Below are 18,155 nucleotides of genomic sequence, written 5' to 3'. Positions count from 1 at the left end.
CCGCCGATTATGTTTTAGGTTTTGCTTACGCACGTTCAACTACGCTCGATTCTATAATTTCTAACAAAGAGCAGGCTGTCTAGAGGATCGATTCTCTGAGATATTCAGTATGGCAGATTCTATACTGTGCTAAGTCCATTCAAAATATCGCGCTCATTCCCTCGGCCTCCCATATTTCGAACGGGTATCGAAGCTCCGGTTTAAGGCCGAGGATGGCGCCACCAAGCGAACAAGAGAGGAGGTTACCTCGCTGCGCTTAGCGCGGCATCTCTTGAGGTCAGAATAAAACCAGACGCCCTTGCGGAAGCGTATATTTCAGCATGCTGATATTTCAGCTGTAAACCAGGATTTGTCACACAACTTCCTTATGAGAACACGAAAACATACGTGCGCCGGAGACAGTATCCACTAAAAAAAAAATGACTATAACGATGGGGGAATCAGACTATTGTGCATATAAGAAATGGCTACATTGATCACTGCACCGCCGGGGGTAGTGGCGTGCCCCTGTAATCCAGCTGCTTGGAGGCTGGCGATAGAGGACGGGTTGAGGCTGGGAGCCCTGCCCCACGTCTGCCCATGTTGATCGGGTGTCCGCGCTAAGCTGGGCGCCGATATGGTGGCCCCGGGGGAGCTCGGTGGCGGCCAGGTCGCCTAAGGAGGAGCGAACCGGCCCAGGGCGGAAACGCAGCAGGCAAAAGCTCCCGCGCTCTGCAGTAGCGGGATAGCACCTGTGAATCGGCGGCGTGGGGTAGCCCAGACAATACACTCGAACCTAGAGCCTTTTTTTCTTTTTTTTAAGTCGTTCGAGTTGCACGAAAAGCTACTGATATGTTGGTCCCCATATGTGGTCAATTTTGTCGCATGTTTTGGAATAGATATTGTATCGCGTTTACGGAAGCTGCACACATTAGTATCACTTTAATCTCACCACCTTGTATTTTCAGCTTGGGCGCTTACTGATGTTGCCGTGTGATGTTTCGAAAGTCAAGTTTATAAGAAGATAGCACTGATATCTTGGCATGTGTTCAGACTTACAGTGGCATGAACATGCATGAGTTTGTTTCCACGAGTTTTCGGAAAATTATCGCATAGGACAGGATATCTCCCCAATTAAGAAAATCTGGTTGAGACTCTCTACTCTAATTTAGACAAGTCTAAACATTTAGAACAATTTGTATTTATTCGTTAGTATGACTTAAATTACTGATTACTGATGCCCACTTGCGAATATATTTACCTATGACCCCCAGATTTCAGCCGCAATTGTGATGAGTTCATTCATTTTTTTTAGTTTGAGCACTATAAGCATTGCGCCTTTAAAAATCGCCCTAATGCTTTACCGTAGTAAACTCTGCAAGGTGCAGATTATACTACTGTCGGGATGGCGGCGATTGAAATCCAGGCACATCGTCCGCTTATCCGGACACTCACAATTGCACAATTTGTTTTTAATTTGTGCCAGGAAGAGGACTCTGTGTGTGATCTCTAGTGCGCTGCTCTAACTGTCGAAAACGAGGTGCGGAAATGAATTTGTTTGCCGCAGTGCGTCATATTTGAAAATATTTCTTTTGCTGGTATTTAGCACGTTTCACATCATTCGCAACATGCCTTGTACACTGTGTTCTCATGCCCGGTGGGACAAAGTTAGCAGCCTGAGCAATTTTACTAACGTGAGCCTGAACGAGGCTGAAGTAATTGTAACCAAAAAAGCGGCTGGCTCTACGGGGTCAGTAAATTATGATTTATTCATGCCTTTTAGAGTTATTTATAAAGACAATGATAGTTCTGATATTTTTGGTATGTGTGAGAACAATTTGTTTGAAGGGTTTTTTTTTCTTGCGCAACGTGGAGCCGGCTAGGAAGTAAACTTTGCCCGAAGGCGGGTTCAGTTTCACTTTAGCAGCGACAGATGCCACCACAGACACACTAACCGCAAGAAATGGGGCGGGAGCGCAAATTTGGAAATTATGGTACACACATTTCAAGGAGAAATCAAAATTAAAATTAGTGAATTCGACAAGTGACGACTACGGCCAGGCAGCTGAATAGTATACCGGCTTAAACGTTTACAGCCTACGTAAAATGCTTGATGGATGGCGCCTGATGCAACACAGAGTTACAGTGAACAAGAATATTTTCGAAAATATTCTAGTTCACTGTAAGAGAGCTTGAATATGCGATCATGTGTCTGCATAGAACTGAACTGATGAAAAACAGAAAATTACAAAAATTCTAAACATGAAAACTGCAGGAAGTTTTCCATTTATTACGAAAACATAAACCGGTAAATCTTAACATTTCTTCACTTGCAGACTTGAGCAAATTTGATTTGTTAAGTTTATTTTAAGGGGTACAGTGTTGACAAGACACACGGTTTGAAAGGTTACAATAAACATTAGCTGGGGTTAATCTTTAGTTACACCCGGAAGGATGCGTAAGCGAAGCCGACGTAGCTTGTATTTCTGTTCTTTCTTCTTCTGTGGCGCGGCGTGGCTGCCAACCGGGTTTACCCGGCGGCTGCGGTCGCTCTAAAGGTCGAACGTAGCTACCGGCCGGGTTTAAGGGACGAGCTGAAACCTGGTGTAGTATTGCTTACGCAATAAAATAACAAATTATTGTATATAACTAAAGTGCTTTTCAAAGAGCAAGCCTTTGCGATTTTGAAACTAAAAACAGAAAATCGCAAATCACCTCGCAAACCAGCAGTTATATTTTATAGTTGTAAGTAAAAGTTATAGGATGATAATAAAAACAAGCAGTTATAAGAAGACGAGGCTTTCCAAAGCCCCTCGAATGTCTATTTCAAGTCACGCCGTAGAATGTGGGAGCGAGATGTGGGAGTGACAGAACAGAGGTGAGTATTCAATAGCATCACAGCACAGCCATACCATTTCTTGCTTCGGTAAACAATATAATTGCTGATATCTCTGCAAAAAAATTAGTTTCGTGTATGACGATCAACTTATTCATGACAGAACTTTGATTAGTTCATCCCAATGTAACAGCATAGTACATGCATGTAATCGGCTCTTAGAAATGTTATTCAATCTTGAAGCGTCCCCACCGCAGACAAAATGGTGTCCACGCGTAGTATGTGGTTCTTACTCAGGGTGGCATGGGGTCTCCGTATGCAACGTCGCTTAGCGGGCCAACTCAAGGAAAGCACGGCACGTTCAAGGGCACAGCAGCTATCGTATGCCTACTGTTTGTCATCACCACCGTCGTTGCAGTCGTCGTCTACTTTAGATGTGCCACGCCAAGACCATACATTGTTCCCGTGGGCTGCAACAAGCTGGCTTCCTTGGATGACGTACAGCTTTTGGGCATGAAACAATACAAAAGCTCCCAGGACTGCATAAATTTTGGTCAGTTCGTGTGCTCTGGTTGGCCGTACAATGACACCTTTGCAGGTGCATCCACGGAGAATTTTCACTTGCCGCGCTGGCTCTCTCGATGGACAGTGCTCCACGAGGTGCCCGATATTCCCATAACGAAATGAGTGGAAGACACCACTACAGACATCGACGACTTGCAAAACCATGTTGAGTTCATGTGCAAGGAGGTGTTCCCGTGGCTGCTAGATGATACTGGCGCTCTGCATGGAAACCCTGATGATTACTCAGAGCCTTTGCGGGCTTTTGTTAAGCTGTCCCTGGTATGGGCCACGCCACTGTGTGTTCTTTCTTGTCTTTATAGAGCCTTGCTATGGCACCGCCCACTGTAGGTCAGCGACCATGAGCCCTTCGGCAATGTTATCACTTGGAAAAAGGTTAATCTAAAGATCAATAACCACAGAGACTTATTACAAAGGACGTATGGCCGTCTTCAGCCGCCCTTTTTCCGAAACCAGGCGATTTGCCTGCATTCACCGAGTTCGCAATGACAAGCATTGACATTCAGTGCTCTATTTTCGGAAACATGTTGCTGGTATTCAACACAACACATTCAAGGCCCCGTCATTTATTTATTCTTCAGTTACCAGCGATTGTTCTGAATATTAAAGCTCTAGACTTGTTCGACACCTTCCAATCAGGTTTCAAAGCGAAACCGCCGCTAACCGGTCAAGACACACTGGTCGCCCCCTACTGAAGCCTGCGTAATGCATACACATCTTCTTCTCTTCTCCCTCAGCACTGTGAAGTGACCTTCCATATTGCTTGGTGGTTCATTCAGCTCCTCGGCCCTGTCACAAGTGACACAATACGAAGTTTCTTCATGAAACGCCCGCTCTCTAATCAATTCTACCCAATGTCTAGCTGATTAATTGCGGCCCTTTAGTACACAGTCATTTTATCTAGTGTCGACAACAGCTCAGTGCCCAAAGTCAAAGACTCACCTATATGAACCTTTCTAGCAACGGACACAAGAGGGTGCTGGTGAAGGTCGGCTTCTTGTCCACCCTGTCAACCAAAGCAGTCCGCAATGTATACTCACTGCTTCAGCGAATCAGTACCGTGTTACGGCCTCTCAAAGAATACTTGACCAACATACATGAGTCTTTATGTCCTCTACGAACGCGACTACGGAACGAAACAGAGTTTCTTCGAACACTGGCACAAGAGTCGCGAGAAGCTGGAAAAGTCAGTGGGGAGTGATTAGTACCAGGCAAGCCTGCGGCTCTTCCGTTTGCAGTCGGCACACCTGGCTGTATACAACCCCATGACGACGTCATTTGCATCTCCGTGTTTGCCATTTCAGCCCCGTACTACGGCGATGAAAGGCACTAATGTCATAACTTACGGGGACCTCGGATTCCTGTACGCGATGCAGGTAATGTGGCCGTGCCATGCGAATTGCGGATGGTTTATATAATTCTATCACTTTGAATTCTTTGCATGGTGATAGAATATATTTCAAGGATAACATGTTTTAACATTTACAGGTCCGCATGTTTGCATTTTTTTCGTTGTACTTCTGCGCATGCCTCCAGATTAAAATGTTCAGGCTTGGGGAGGTTTTTCCTTCTAACGTGCGCCGATTGTTCGCTCGCTTTTGGTTAGCTTCTTACTCAGTGATGTAAATTACTTTATAAATATCAAAATCAGTAATTCGTGAGAATTTATTTGTGTTATCATTCTCTTCCCTAGAAAAAATATGCACTCTAAACACAACCATAAAAAAGTACAAATAATGCGAAATGAGTTGAAAAAAGAAAACATGGGAGGAAGGAAAGAGTAGGAGGTCGGATACGTCATCATCATCATCATCATGCATCTGCAATGAGGTTTTCAGACCTCTTCAGATATTCGATCGAAAAGTTATAATGCAGTAATCGAGCAGACCATCCGGATAATCGAAGGGCCAATGTCCGGCGCCAGCCGGCGAAAGCAGTTACCAAAGCTTGATGGTCTACGCGCAACACAAAACGTCTTCCCAAAAGGTAGACATGCCAATGCTCGCATGCAAGTGGACTGTACCGCATCTTCGCCCACGTACTGCAGAAATCGATGGTCGCCTGGGCTGCAACACATGGTCACCTCACTGAACCACAGTGCGAATTCCGACACGGCCGACAAATGGACAACCTATTCACCCTGACGCAGTGCATCGAAATCCCACGGCAGGAGTCACGGGGACTCGTCGGATACTTCCTAGACGTGGAGAAGGCATACAGCAGTGTCCCCCATGAACCTTTGCTACGTGGAATGAATGAGTTGGGTATGCCTAAGGAGTGCTTTAACCTACTAGACCGCCTATACCCAGGTAAGACAGTGGTGGCTAACCTTCAGGGCAGCATATCGCAACCAGTCGCTGTGCGACGGGGCCTAAAGCAGGGATGTCCCCTGACCCCGTTCATGTATATGCTCTACACGTCAGAAGTAGAATTGCTGCTACTCGATTCTGATATAGGCTTCCCACTCCCGTTTTGCGGGCGGGTCTCCCAAAAATACTGACGTTGTTAGGGCTAGCATTTGCGGACGATATCAATTGTTGGCTGAAACCGAGGCACAGCTGCAGCGGCTGGTAACACTGTGTGCAAAACATCTGGCTACACAGGGACAGTCTTTCAACCCCAAAAAATCAGCTGTGGTCCGGCTCTCGGGCCCGCCCGACGCAAAGCCTGCGGTGCTGCTGCCCAACGTAGATAACATATCGCAATCAACCCAATATCGTTACCTGGGAGTACAGCTGTGCACGGAAGGAGCCCTATAGGTTGCACATGAAAAACACCTAATAGTAAAATCCACCCGTGAAACTAGTATCCTACGCCGACAATGCCTGTGGGGCTGCAACCGATATGTGGTAGTGCGTGACCTAAGGAAGGGTGTGCATGTGTGAGGCCTACCCTGTGCCAACGCCATCGTGTGCCTCTCTGCCCCCAGAAGAGATTGGCTCGAGAGCGGACAGCGCGATGTGGGCCGGATAGCGCTTGGCTGTCGCGGTCGAGTTGCTGTTGAGGCGATTTAGGGCCACATGGGATGGTCGACCTTTGAAGCCTGGGAAGCCCACAGCACAATGGCATATCAGGCACGCCTACGCATCATGAAAGACGTCCGCTGGGCACGGAAGGTATTCCGCTTTGTGCACCTAAAGGGCATCCGCGCGCAATTGTGTACCCGTGTACAGCCCCTGCTCTGGAAATACGGCTTTTGGTCGAGCGGTACAACGGAGGCCGCCGAGTGCAAAACTTCCATACGGACGCAAGTACGCCAAGCGGAGAACACTATGTGGAATGCTTCAGTACAGAGGACGACACTGACGCTGTACCTAGAACACAAAGAAACAGTGTCGACGGAGCCTCTCTTCGACAGCAATGTCGGTAGCACGCTCCTGTTCGTTGCACAGACGGGAGTACTCCGCACTTTGATCTACCGCCGTCGCTTCGACCCCTCCCCAGAAATAGAGGCAGCGATGTGCAGGGCATGTGGGAGCGAAGACGAGACGGCGCAGCACATCATTCTCCGTTCATGGCTTCCGAGATTACCCCTCTCCCCCCCCCCCCCCCCCCTGTATGCGCGGAAGTCATCTCAAAGGCCATGCTCCATTGCGCAAAACTATCGCCCCAGTCGAAAGAGAACACCACGCTAACGCGCGCACTGGGATTTGAATCGGCCGAATGCGGACAACACAGTGGCGCCATCCGCACGGCGAAAGCCCGTATTCGCATGTGATGGACAATAATTAGACGCAGATAGTGCGCATAGCAGTTCTACCCTATCTTTTCTCATTTCTCTATCCTTTTTAGTTTCTCTATTCTCTGCCGGCTAGGGCACATTACTGAGCCCACCCGATGCAAAGGGTGCAGGCACTACTCATCACCATCATCATCACCTACAATGTCCAGCCGCCACAGTACATCTCCGCGCGCAATGCTCACGTCAGTTGCTAGCTAGCGCTCGTTGTTTGAGGGGCGGACTTAGTGAAGGTTGTTTAATATGAGTCCTTATGCTGGGTGTATGCGCCAGAAAAAAAAAAAATTCTAAAGAGGCCCTCAAGCCATCAAAAAGCTCTGCGAGTAGCTGTTTTCTTACGCTGCCGGAGGAAAACTCCCGTTCACAATTGCCTTCCGCGTTTTGAACACTGCGGTAACTTGACTCAGCCTTGGGTTCCAGGAAAAGTCCCTTGGTGGCTGAGCCGGGCGCGATTAGCGCGCCGTCGACTGCCTTCGACAAGCTTGGAACTCCGTGGCGCGGAGGGTCGACTGGTGCGCTTGCGGCATAAACAATTCGTGGCGCTAGCGGGCACATATGCCACCAGTGTCTCGGAACTGTGGCCCTACCGTACACAGAACGTGACATTTTGCTGTGGTTGCCAGTTGGCTTCGATGTTGCCCTGTTCACTTGAACCTGCGCACAGAGAAATGATTTTGTCGCTGATCGTTACATGATGGAAAAATGACGGCATAAGGAGAAAATTCTTCGTCCCTCGATGTAAATCCAGGTACAATTAGGACATGCTCTGAGAAGGGCTCCATGTTCGCTGCTCCATCAGATGAAGGCCACTTAAAAGCTTCTCGGCGCGCAATACCGCGAAAGGACCGTTTGCTGCAGCCGACTGACTGTCAGCGAGAAGCTCTTTGAACCCAGTTTTGTTACCAAAACGTGGCCAGCTGATTACAACGGGAAGGTGCTGGAAAGTACGCTAGGAACTGATGTTCTGGCTGGAGAAGCAGTTGAGAAGCTCTTTGAACCCAGTTTTGTTACCAAAACGTGGCCAGCTGATTACAACGGGAAGGTGCTGGAAAGTACGCTAGGAACTGATGTTCTGGTTGGAGAAGCAGTTCCGACGTTTTTTTTTCTCTGGTTTCCTGAAATACTTCCTGAAGACGACAACAATACAAAGAAAAGAACCCATAGATCCTCAAAGCCGTTCGCTTTCAAACCGGAGCTCCCAGCAGAGGACTACCTGCAAACCTATTTACATTGACGTCTGCATTTTAAGTGCACAATAATGTGTTCGAAAGAAATGATTACGTGTGTATAGGACTGAAATCTACCAATGTCATTAAAGGTGAGCGTGAGAGGAAGATTCAAGGAACCAGATTATGTTAGAATAAAATTATAACTCGGACGCAAGCAAACGTCAGACTCCTGATGCCCTCACTGAGCTTAAAAATGTTTGATTACTGGAGCCTTAAAGGGAGGCTGTACTGTTTTTACAACACATACAAGCTACGTGTTCCCTACATGAAATGTTGACGTGTTCATCTATATGGTATGGCCGTCCTACAAGCCAACGTTCCACATTTTTGGTGAACTGAGGGATGTACTGAAGCACTTTTATAGCACATTGTTACCATGCGTCGTGCAAACCCTACCGCTTGCGCCGTCTCGAGGTGGACGAGGGAAGTAGGGATAGATATGTCTCACCTCCGGAGGCGTCGTCGTATCACCTAAACTGCCTCCAACGCCTTGGACTACACTAAGTGACTCTGAAGCCAGTTTGCTCGAGTTCTAGTGGCCCCGGCACCTAGGCAAACGAGAACGGTGGAATGTTACAAGACGCCAGCGACCACGCTCTAGGGAAGAAGTTCGGACTTAGTTCTACAAAGATTTACATTATAGTCAAAATATAGCACTGACAAAGTGGAAACCAAGACACACTTCCTTATAGGCCAAAAACGTGTGTTCATCGGAGTTAACAATAAAATGATTACATAAGTTAAACTAAGCCTTTGTCTTCATGATAAACCAAGCAATACTGATTTAACCCAAGGAAGAACCACCCATAGTATTGCTTTCTCAAGCCTGTAGCTTAACCAGAGTTAAACTATAGCTATTTTGTTTATGAGGGCCGGCATGGGTTGAGCTCAGAAGGAACATCAATTTTGGCCGCCCATATGTTTAGTGCTAATGATGCTAGCTTAGGAATTCTTGCGGTTCAGATTGATGGGAAACCTATTGCTAGTGCGTGTTTTATAATTGTAGTAAACAGCTTTTCATGGGCCGTTTACTAGACACATAATAGCAAGCAGCACGAATTCGCAACGTGCCTAGAAAATCACGTCGACAGAGTACGATTAATTACAGTCAAGTGATTTACTCAGTCATGACACTTCATAGAACACTTGGTTAAAATTCAAGCATACTAATGAAATGTCTGGTAATGCGATTAAATTGCGTCTCCTGCTTGCGTGCGTGCTATATTATTATCTCCATTCCACTGTCAAGCTAAGAAATACAGTTGAAGAGCGCAGCTCTCTAGTGCATAGTCGATAACCACGTCATTACATAGCAGAGGATGATGACAGAAAAGGGAATCAATGACTCCGGTGTGTCAGTTCGTCGTTTCTCTGTTTCTTTTTGTCCAGTCCTACCAGAGGTTTCTCAGAAATAATTTCCGCCGCGAGCGATGACTAGAAGTTGGTTTGCAGTGAACGGCTGAGCAAACGAAGGAATATGCTGGCGTAGAAAATCCTTGAACATTGAAGTGGTCACCGTCTTGGGCGTCACACGTTACCAGCGAAAGTTGCAATGCCTTTCTTTACATTGACAGACAAAAGCTTGCATATTTGGCTTTGTTACAGTTGCGCATTATCCCTTTTAGAGCATGGTGGTGTGTCTGAAATATAAACTTATACAAAACAATTTTTTTTCAAGTTGCTCAAGTTGTTTTGTATTGAATATATATGAAATCTCTCAAAAGCAAGCGTGAATGAAGAAAACAGAAATAGTATCACACGAACGTTCTTCAGCTAAAAAGTAGTTTTTTTTATTTGTTATCGACGGCGTCAGTGCCTTTACGGCTTTTATTTGTGCAGAAGACATATAAAGAATAGGCTGGCAGCACCGAATTGAATACAAAGCAACTTGGGGACGACGACAAAAAGAAAGAGATGCATGCATTTTGTATGATGCCTTCATATTCATGCAATATTGCTCTAACTGGGATAATAGGTAACCGAAAAAAAAGCAAGACGTTCAACATGGTATATATATATATATATATATATATATATATATATATATATATATATATATATATATATATAATTATTTATTTATTTCAAAAAATTACATACAAATACGAGCCTGCCCAAGCCAACAACGGGCTTGTGGGGCAGCGCTCGGCAGAATGGAGCAAGCCCAGGGGCGGCACAGTAAGTCAATTACTCAAGACTCAAACTAAAAACTAAAGAAAGGCAGTAAGAAATGACGGGGAAGAAAAAAAGATAAAAAAAAATAAAAACAAAGAAAGAAAGAAACAAAATTACACATACAGATTAAAGATATAAGATTTTGCTTCTTTCCGCGTGCTGGAAGATAAAACATTATCTGGCAGGTCGCTTAACACATCAGGTACATAGAAGGCACGGACACGTTTCCCGTATCTTGTCCGTACTCTTGGTAAGGAAAAGCGGTCGCGTGGACGTAATGTTCTGGCGGGGACATACGGGAGGCAGAACTCATTGTTCCATATATAGGAAAGGATTACTGTTTCTTTGAATAACAGCCTGAACGAGGGCATGTGCGAGCATGAAAAAAGACCAGGATTGTTAGTAATGTGCACACCATACATCACCGCCCGAATTATGGATTTTAGTAAAGAATCGACTTTATTGCGCCAAAACACTGAACAGAAATAAAAAGGACAAATTCCATATCTCAGCACACTGTACGCCAATGCATGTGCTATTGTTTTCCTTACGTAAATTGGGCATAGTGCTTTAATAGAATACAGCAGGCAGGCTATTTTGCGCAGCCTTTCACAAACGTTAGCCAAGTGAGTGTTCCAAGACATGTTATAATCGAAATGAACACCGAGATAATTGACAGTTGAGAGGTATGGAATAGGAGAGCAAGAACAGTTGTTACACAGAGGAGAATGAAGAAACACTGGAGTGATGACAGGAATAGATTTCAGCGGATCGTGAAAACATGCTAATTTAGTTTTATTTTGGTTAATAGAAATTAAGTTATTACGGTACCAACTGATAACATTTGTAGTGTCAGTTTGTAATTCAGCCACGGCTTAATGGCAATTAGTATGACGAGATACTAAAAGCGTGTTATCTGCGTATTGAAACACCCGACAGCGAAAAATTGCTTGACTGAGATCATTAACGTACAAGTTGAATAAAAGGGGAGCTAAAATCGACCCCTGGGGTACTCCAGCGCTCAACTGCCTAGGTTTGCTTTTAATATTTCCGAGAACTACTACTTGGATCCGACCGTGCAAATAATTCTCAAGGAAAGTTAGGAAAGGCCCTCGGAAGCCATAGCTATGAAGTTTACGAAGTAAAATTTTATGGTTTACGGAGTCAAAAGCTTTTGATGCATCTAGAAATAATGCACAAGCGAATGCACTAATTTCAAGAGTACTGTTAAGGTAATCGGTTAATTCATCTAATGGTAATCTAGTGCCACGCCCACAAGTAAATCCGTACTGATTAGGCGACAGTATGTTGTGCGCATCAATGAAGCTCTGCATTACGTGAAAAATATGCTTTTCAAGTATAAGAGCAATGCACGAAAGTATCGAAATTGGCCTGCAGTTTGTGACAACATTGACCTGTCCGCTTTTGAACAGAGGAACTACAAGCGCTTCCTTGAGGCCAGGTGGAATTTCTTGCGTGGTTATAATGTTATTTATAATTGCTAAAAGAACATTCTTCAGGGTCTCGAAATTTCTGCGAAGGACGTCCACAGACACACCATCTAATCCAACCGACTTGTGCTGTTTTAAGTTAAATAAAATATAGCGATTATCATCCTCGGTACACTCAGGCAGGAAGGCAGACTCAACTACCGATTGTGGCATACAATAACTAGCCGTATTACCGGATAAACTTGCTGCAGTAGACGAGAAAAAGGAATTAAATTGGTCTGCTAACGTTATAGATGGTGGACCGAAATTCTTGGCAATAGTTTGGTATGCGCCTTTCCGGGGACGACCCCTTAATTCGTTAACCACGGACCAAGCCTTGGACGGGTTATTTCTAAATTCAGAAAATTTACCTCGGACGTGCTGTCGCTTGGCACTCCTAAGCACAGCAGTGACTTTATTGCGAGCTATCTTATAAGCTTCACGAAGATACTGATTATTAGGTGAGCGACGACAACGCGCCCAGGCTAGTTCTTTTTCAGCTATCGCGGGTAGAGCATTTCCATTTATCCACGGGCATCCCGGCTTTCGTTGCTTTAAGACGACTAAGTTTTTGCAAGAGTGCACTGTCTGCGTATAAACGGCAATAAAAGATTTATAGAGGTGACTGGCAGGAACTTCTGCTAGGAAAGATTTCCAGTCGTAGCGTTGCAACAATGAGTCCAGCTTTCTTTTATCAACAACCTCTATCTGTGATACTGGGTTGTTAGCCGCAGCATGCTGAGACGATAGAAAGCTTCACCCAACATAGAAGTGATCGGATAGCTTTTGCTCAATAATAAACGGAAATACCTGGTCGTTTTCAGTGCGAACGTTGACGTGATCTATGCATGAAGACACAAGTGATGTACCCAAAATTTCGACACGTGTGGGAAGGTTGATAATAGATTCTATCCCAACGTCAGCAAGCGTGTTCAAGTAATCAGCTACAATGTGTCGTTCTTTCTTCAGCACGTCAATGTTAACATCACCTATTATGCACACGTGACCAGATGGGAAAGCAAGTAGACGCAATTCGTCCACAAACTTTCTGACACTGTGATTTGGCGGCCTATAAATAGCGAGCAATGTGATGGCAAAAGATTGTGTGTGAATACGAAGGGCTAGCGATTCAGCACTTGTGAAAATTATGTTTAGAGGACTTGAAATCCAATCATTTTTAATCAAAATGGCAATTCCACCACCACGGCCGTCCTTGCGCGTCAAAAAATGATTGTGATAACCTTAGAGTTGAAAGAGACCAGTATGTTCCTGCCCAATATTAATTTCAGTTAAGACGAAAACATCAGCTATATCACGTACTGCACCAGCGTGGACACAAAATTCATTCCAGTGCTTGCGAATACTACGCACGTTTACATGAATAACAGTGAATGTGCCTTCACCTGGTTTTAAAAGAACAGAAAAAGAAGGAAAGTCTCGAAATTGTTCGCACGAAGCCATGAATCAAGAAAAAAGATTACAACAGACAAAGCAGGGAATAGATGAGGTCAGACTAGCCGAGACAAGTCACAAGGGCTCATTATGCGCACAACTAGGTCGCCCTCCTTCTTACGGGCATAAATTTTGCCATGTTTCACCCATACGAACTTGAATTCGGCCTCCTTGGCCTTAGTCTTTGTCTCCCAAAACAATTCTCTTGTATTTCGTCAAGTTTTCGACAAAGAAAACCGAGGGCTCATTTTCCTTCGCCAGAGATTCCAGTTTCTTTCGCTTTACCAGCCAGCTGTCACGTATGTCCGCCGAAAGGAAGCGCACTAAAACTGGAGCTGTTTTGCTCTTCCTGGGCAACCGGTGCACAGCTACTACATGACCTGGCAAGAATGAGTCAATGCCCTGTTGAGCGGCCAGTTCAGCAACGGTAGCAGTCAAGTTTTCACTAGGAAGTGTGGGTAGGTTATGAATTTCGAGGTTTGAGGACCTACTATACTGTTCAGATGCATTTATTTCGCCTCTAAGATCTTGAATGACAGCTGCCTGAGAAGCGACCTGATCCTCAAGTACCACCACTCTAGAAGACAATTCAGTCACCTGTTTCTCTCGCTTTGCTGATTCTTTCAGCAAGGAATCATATTTATTTGAAAGAAAGTCAACCGAGTCGTGTATTTCCTGCATTTTTGTTCTCACTACTTCGATCTCGGACTTGAGGCACAACAGTTCGTCTATTTTCGACGGAACCAGGGAAAGAGATTCAACTTTCTCGCGAATAGAATCCAGCAACGATAGCTTTTCAGCAATAGCTGTTAACTGGCTAGAACTGCCTTGGGAAGAATCCATTGATCTGCATGTTTTGCACCGCCACTTTTCTCTCTTTTTCGGGCCCATCGACGAAAATGTGCCTTCAGCCACGCCTGAGCACTCATGACCGAGGTGATACAACGATGCACAGTTGGAGCATTCCATGCACCGGTCTTCGTCAGCAAAATCATCCCCACATTGAGCCCAATTTTGTCCCTCCATCACACATGCGTACAAGTGAACACACGCGGTAGATCAAGCAAATGGCAGTTTTGCAGTTGGCGGCATGGAATGTACAGAAAAGTCGCTACAGCGAAACCAGCTCACCTGCAGTAACAGAACAAATCGTTTAGGGCCGGCTCTGGACGTGCCGCCAACTGCGCTTGCTACTTGCAAGCGATGCGCTTTTATGGGGACGATGACGGCGCTTGTTGATCAGAGCACCATCTTGTGACACGAACCGAAGTCAAGAAGAACTGGAAAAGTTCCACGTATTTTCAGCAGAGCTGCCACACCTACGAAGTCATCCGTGCAAAAGAGCATCCGACGTCCGATGACCACTTAAAACTGTTTCGACGTAGTTGCGCACCTGCAGTAACAGAACAAATCGTTTAGGGCCGGCTCTGGACGTGCCGCCAACTGCGCTTGCTGCTTGCAAGCGATGCGCTTTTATGGGGACGATGACGGCACTTGTTGATCAGAGCACCATCTTGTGACACGAACCGAAGTCAAGAAGAACTGGAAAAGTTCCACGTATTTTCAGCAGAGCTGCCACACCTACGAAGTCATCCGTGCAAAAGAGCATCCGACGTCCGATGACCACTTGAAACTGTTTCGACGTAGTTGCGCACCTGCAGTAACAGAACAAATCGTTTAGGGCCGGCTCTGGACGTGCCGCCAACTGCGCTTGCTGCTTGCAAGCGATGCGCTTTTATGGGGACGATGACGGCGCTTGTTGATCAGAGCACCATCTTGTGACACGAACCGAAGTCAAGAAGAACTGGAAAAGTTCCACGTATTTTCAGCAGAGCTGCCACACCTACGAAGTCATCCGTGCAAAAGAGCATCCGACGTCCGATGACCACTTGAAACTGTTTCGACGTAGTTGCGCACCTGCAGTAACAGAACAAATCGTTTAGGGCCGGCTCTGGACGTGCCGCCAACTGCGCTTGCTGCTTGCAAGCGATGCGCTTTTATGGGGACGATGACGGCACTTGTTGATCAGAGCACCATCTTGTGACGCGAACCGAAGTCAAGAAGAACTGGAAAAGTTCCACGTATTTTTCAGAGCTGCCACACCTACGAAGTCATCCGTGCAAAAGAGCATCCGACGTCCGATGACCACTTGAAACTGTTTCGACGTAGTTGCGCACCTGCAGTAACAGAACAAATCGTTTAGGGCCGGCTCTGGACGTGCCGCCAACTGCGCTTGCTGCTTGCAAGCGATGCGCTTTTATGGGGATGATGACGGCACATGTTGATCAGAGCACCATCTTGTGACGCGAACCGAAGTCAAGAAGAACTGTAAAAGTTCCACGTATTTTCAGCAGAGATGCCACACCTACGAAGTCATCCGTGCAAAAGAGCATCCGACGTCCGATGACCACTTGAAACTGTTGCGACGTAGTTGCGCACCTGCAGTAACAGAACAAATCGTTTAGGGCCGGCTCTGGACGTGCCGCCAACTGCGAGACATACTTTTTTTTGCGTAAAAGATAGAGTCCCTTAACATTTCTTTCTGGCACGCCATTCCACTGAAGCATTGTTCAATTAAAGAAACTGTAGTTGAACACATATTCCCTTCAAGCGCTCTGATGCATATTTTCTGATTGACCTGTGCAGTGCACGCAAAAATATGCTTCTTAATATGGCACTGTTTCAAATGCGTAGTAGTTCAAACAGAAATTTTCCGCAGTCTCACAGTATATTTCCCCCCGGGAATTTCAGTCTTTTCAACACTAACAATTTTTATACTTCAAATATTTGCAGTCGAGCAGCAAAGCTATATAATAACTCCTCAGAACAATTTGATATCATATAAAAAATGGAGAAATTAATGCGGTTTTCCTTTTATTTATGTAAAAATGACAATAATTTGGAGACAGGCATGATAGGAATACCGTAAAAGGAAGAGAAGAATAATTTCTTAACCGAAACTTGGATAACACGCAATAATGTGAATCCTTAACAGAATACCGAGCGGTGCTCTGTTTCTTGCGTATTGAAATGTTACAACTGCGCACTCGTCAGTAAAAAACTTCCCTGCTCCGATTATGTTTTAGGCTCCGCTTACGCACGTTCAACGACACTCGGTTCTATAATTACGAATAAAGAACAGGCGGTCTAGCGGATCGATTCTGTGAGATGTTAAGTATGGCGGATTCTATACTGTGCTAAAGACATTCAAAATATCGCACTAATTGCCTCGGCCTCCCAGCTTTCGAACGGGTATCGAAGCTCCGGTTTAAGCCCGAGGTTGGCGCCACCGAGCGAACAAGAGAGGAGGTTAGCTCGCGGCGCTTAGCGCGGCATCTCTTGAGGTCAAAATAAAACCAGACGCCCTTGCGGATGCGTATATTTCAACATGCTCATATTTTTGCTGTAAACCAGGATTGATCACAGAAATTTCCTCATGAGAACATGAAAACATACGTGCGCCGGAGAGAGTATCCACTAAAAAAAAAAGGGCTATAACGATGGGGGAATTAGACTATTGTGCATATAAGAAGTGGCTACATTGCTGAGTGTACCGCCGGGGGTTGTGGCGTGCCCCTGTAATCTAGCTGCTTGGAGGCTGACGTTAGAGGACGGGTTGAGGCTGGGAGGCCTGCCCCACGTCTGCCCATGTTGATCGGGTCTCCGCGCTAAGCTGTGCACCGATATGGTGGCCCCGGGGGAGCTCGGTGGCGACCAGATCGCCTAAGGAGGAGCGAACCGGCCCAGGGCGGAAACGCAGCAGGCGAAAGCTCCCGCGCTCTGCAGTATCGGGAGAGCACCTGTGAATAGGCGGCGTGGGGTAGCCCAGACAACACACTCGGACCTCGCGCCTTATTTTTTTTTCAAGTATATCTTTCGAATTGCAAGAAAAGCTACTGCAATGTGTTTCCTCATCTGTGGCCAATCAATGTCGCATGTTTTCAAACAGAAGTTGCATCGAGTTTGAGTAAGCTTCACGCGTCAGTATCTCTAATTTCACCGCCTTGTTTGTTTTCAGCTTGAGCGGTTACTGATGTGCCCGTTTGATGCTTGGAAAGTCTAGTTTATAAGATGTTACACTGATATCTTTGCATGTGTTCAGAGTTACAGTGGCCGGCACATGCATGAGTTTCCTTCCACGAGGTTTCGGCAAATTATCGCATAGGATAGGATATCTCCTTCGTTAAAGAAATGTGGTTTCGACTTTACTAAGTTTTGCAAATCTAAACATTTATAACAACATCTATTCGTTAGTCTGGCTGAAAATACTGAATAATGATGCCTACTTGCGAAGATATTTACCTGTGACCCGCAGATTTCAGCCGCAATTGGGACAAGTTCATTCCTTTTTTTAACATTCGGCCTTTATAAATCGCCCTCACTCTTTACCTTGGTAAAATCTGCTAGGTGCAGGTTACACTCCTGTCGGGATGGCGGTTATTGAAATCCAGGCACATCGTCCGCTCATCCGGACACTCACAATTGCACAATTGTTTCTTAATTTGTGCCAGTGAGAGGGCTCGCTCTAGAGAAGTGCTGTAACTTCCGAAAACGAGGTACGGAAATAAATTTGTTTGCCGCAGTGCGTCATATTTGAAACATTTCTTTTGCTGATATTTAGCACATTTAACACCATTCGCAACATGCCTTGTACACTGTGTTCTCATGCCCTG

The 18,155-nt window shown here is 45.6% G+C and overlaps 2 non-coding genes across 2 annotated transcripts; both read left to right on the top strand.

Moving 5' to 3' along the window:
• Positions 1–486: 486 nt before the first annotated feature.
• On the top strand, positions 487–785 carry LOC146181060 (signal recognition particle RNA). The gene has a single exon (XR_014700470.1).
• Positions 786–17,037: 16,252 nt separating this feature from the next.
• Positions 17,038–17,336, top strand: LOC146181059 (signal recognition particle RNA). Its single transcript, XR_014700509.1, has one exon.
• The last annotated feature ends 819 nt before the right edge of the window (positions 17,337–18,155 follow it).

This window comes from Amblyomma maculatum, chromosome 8, assembly GCF_055883805.1.
Source record: "Amblyomma maculatum isolate TAMU_Amacu chromosome 8, ASM5588380v1, whole genome shotgun sequence".
Taxonomy (NCBI): domain Eukaryota; kingdom Metazoa; phylum Arthropoda; class Arachnida; order Ixodida; family Ixodidae; genus Amblyomma; species Amblyomma maculatum.
The sequence above is the reverse complement of the archived record's forward strand: the minus strand, read 5'-3'. Positions and strand labels throughout refer to the sequence as shown.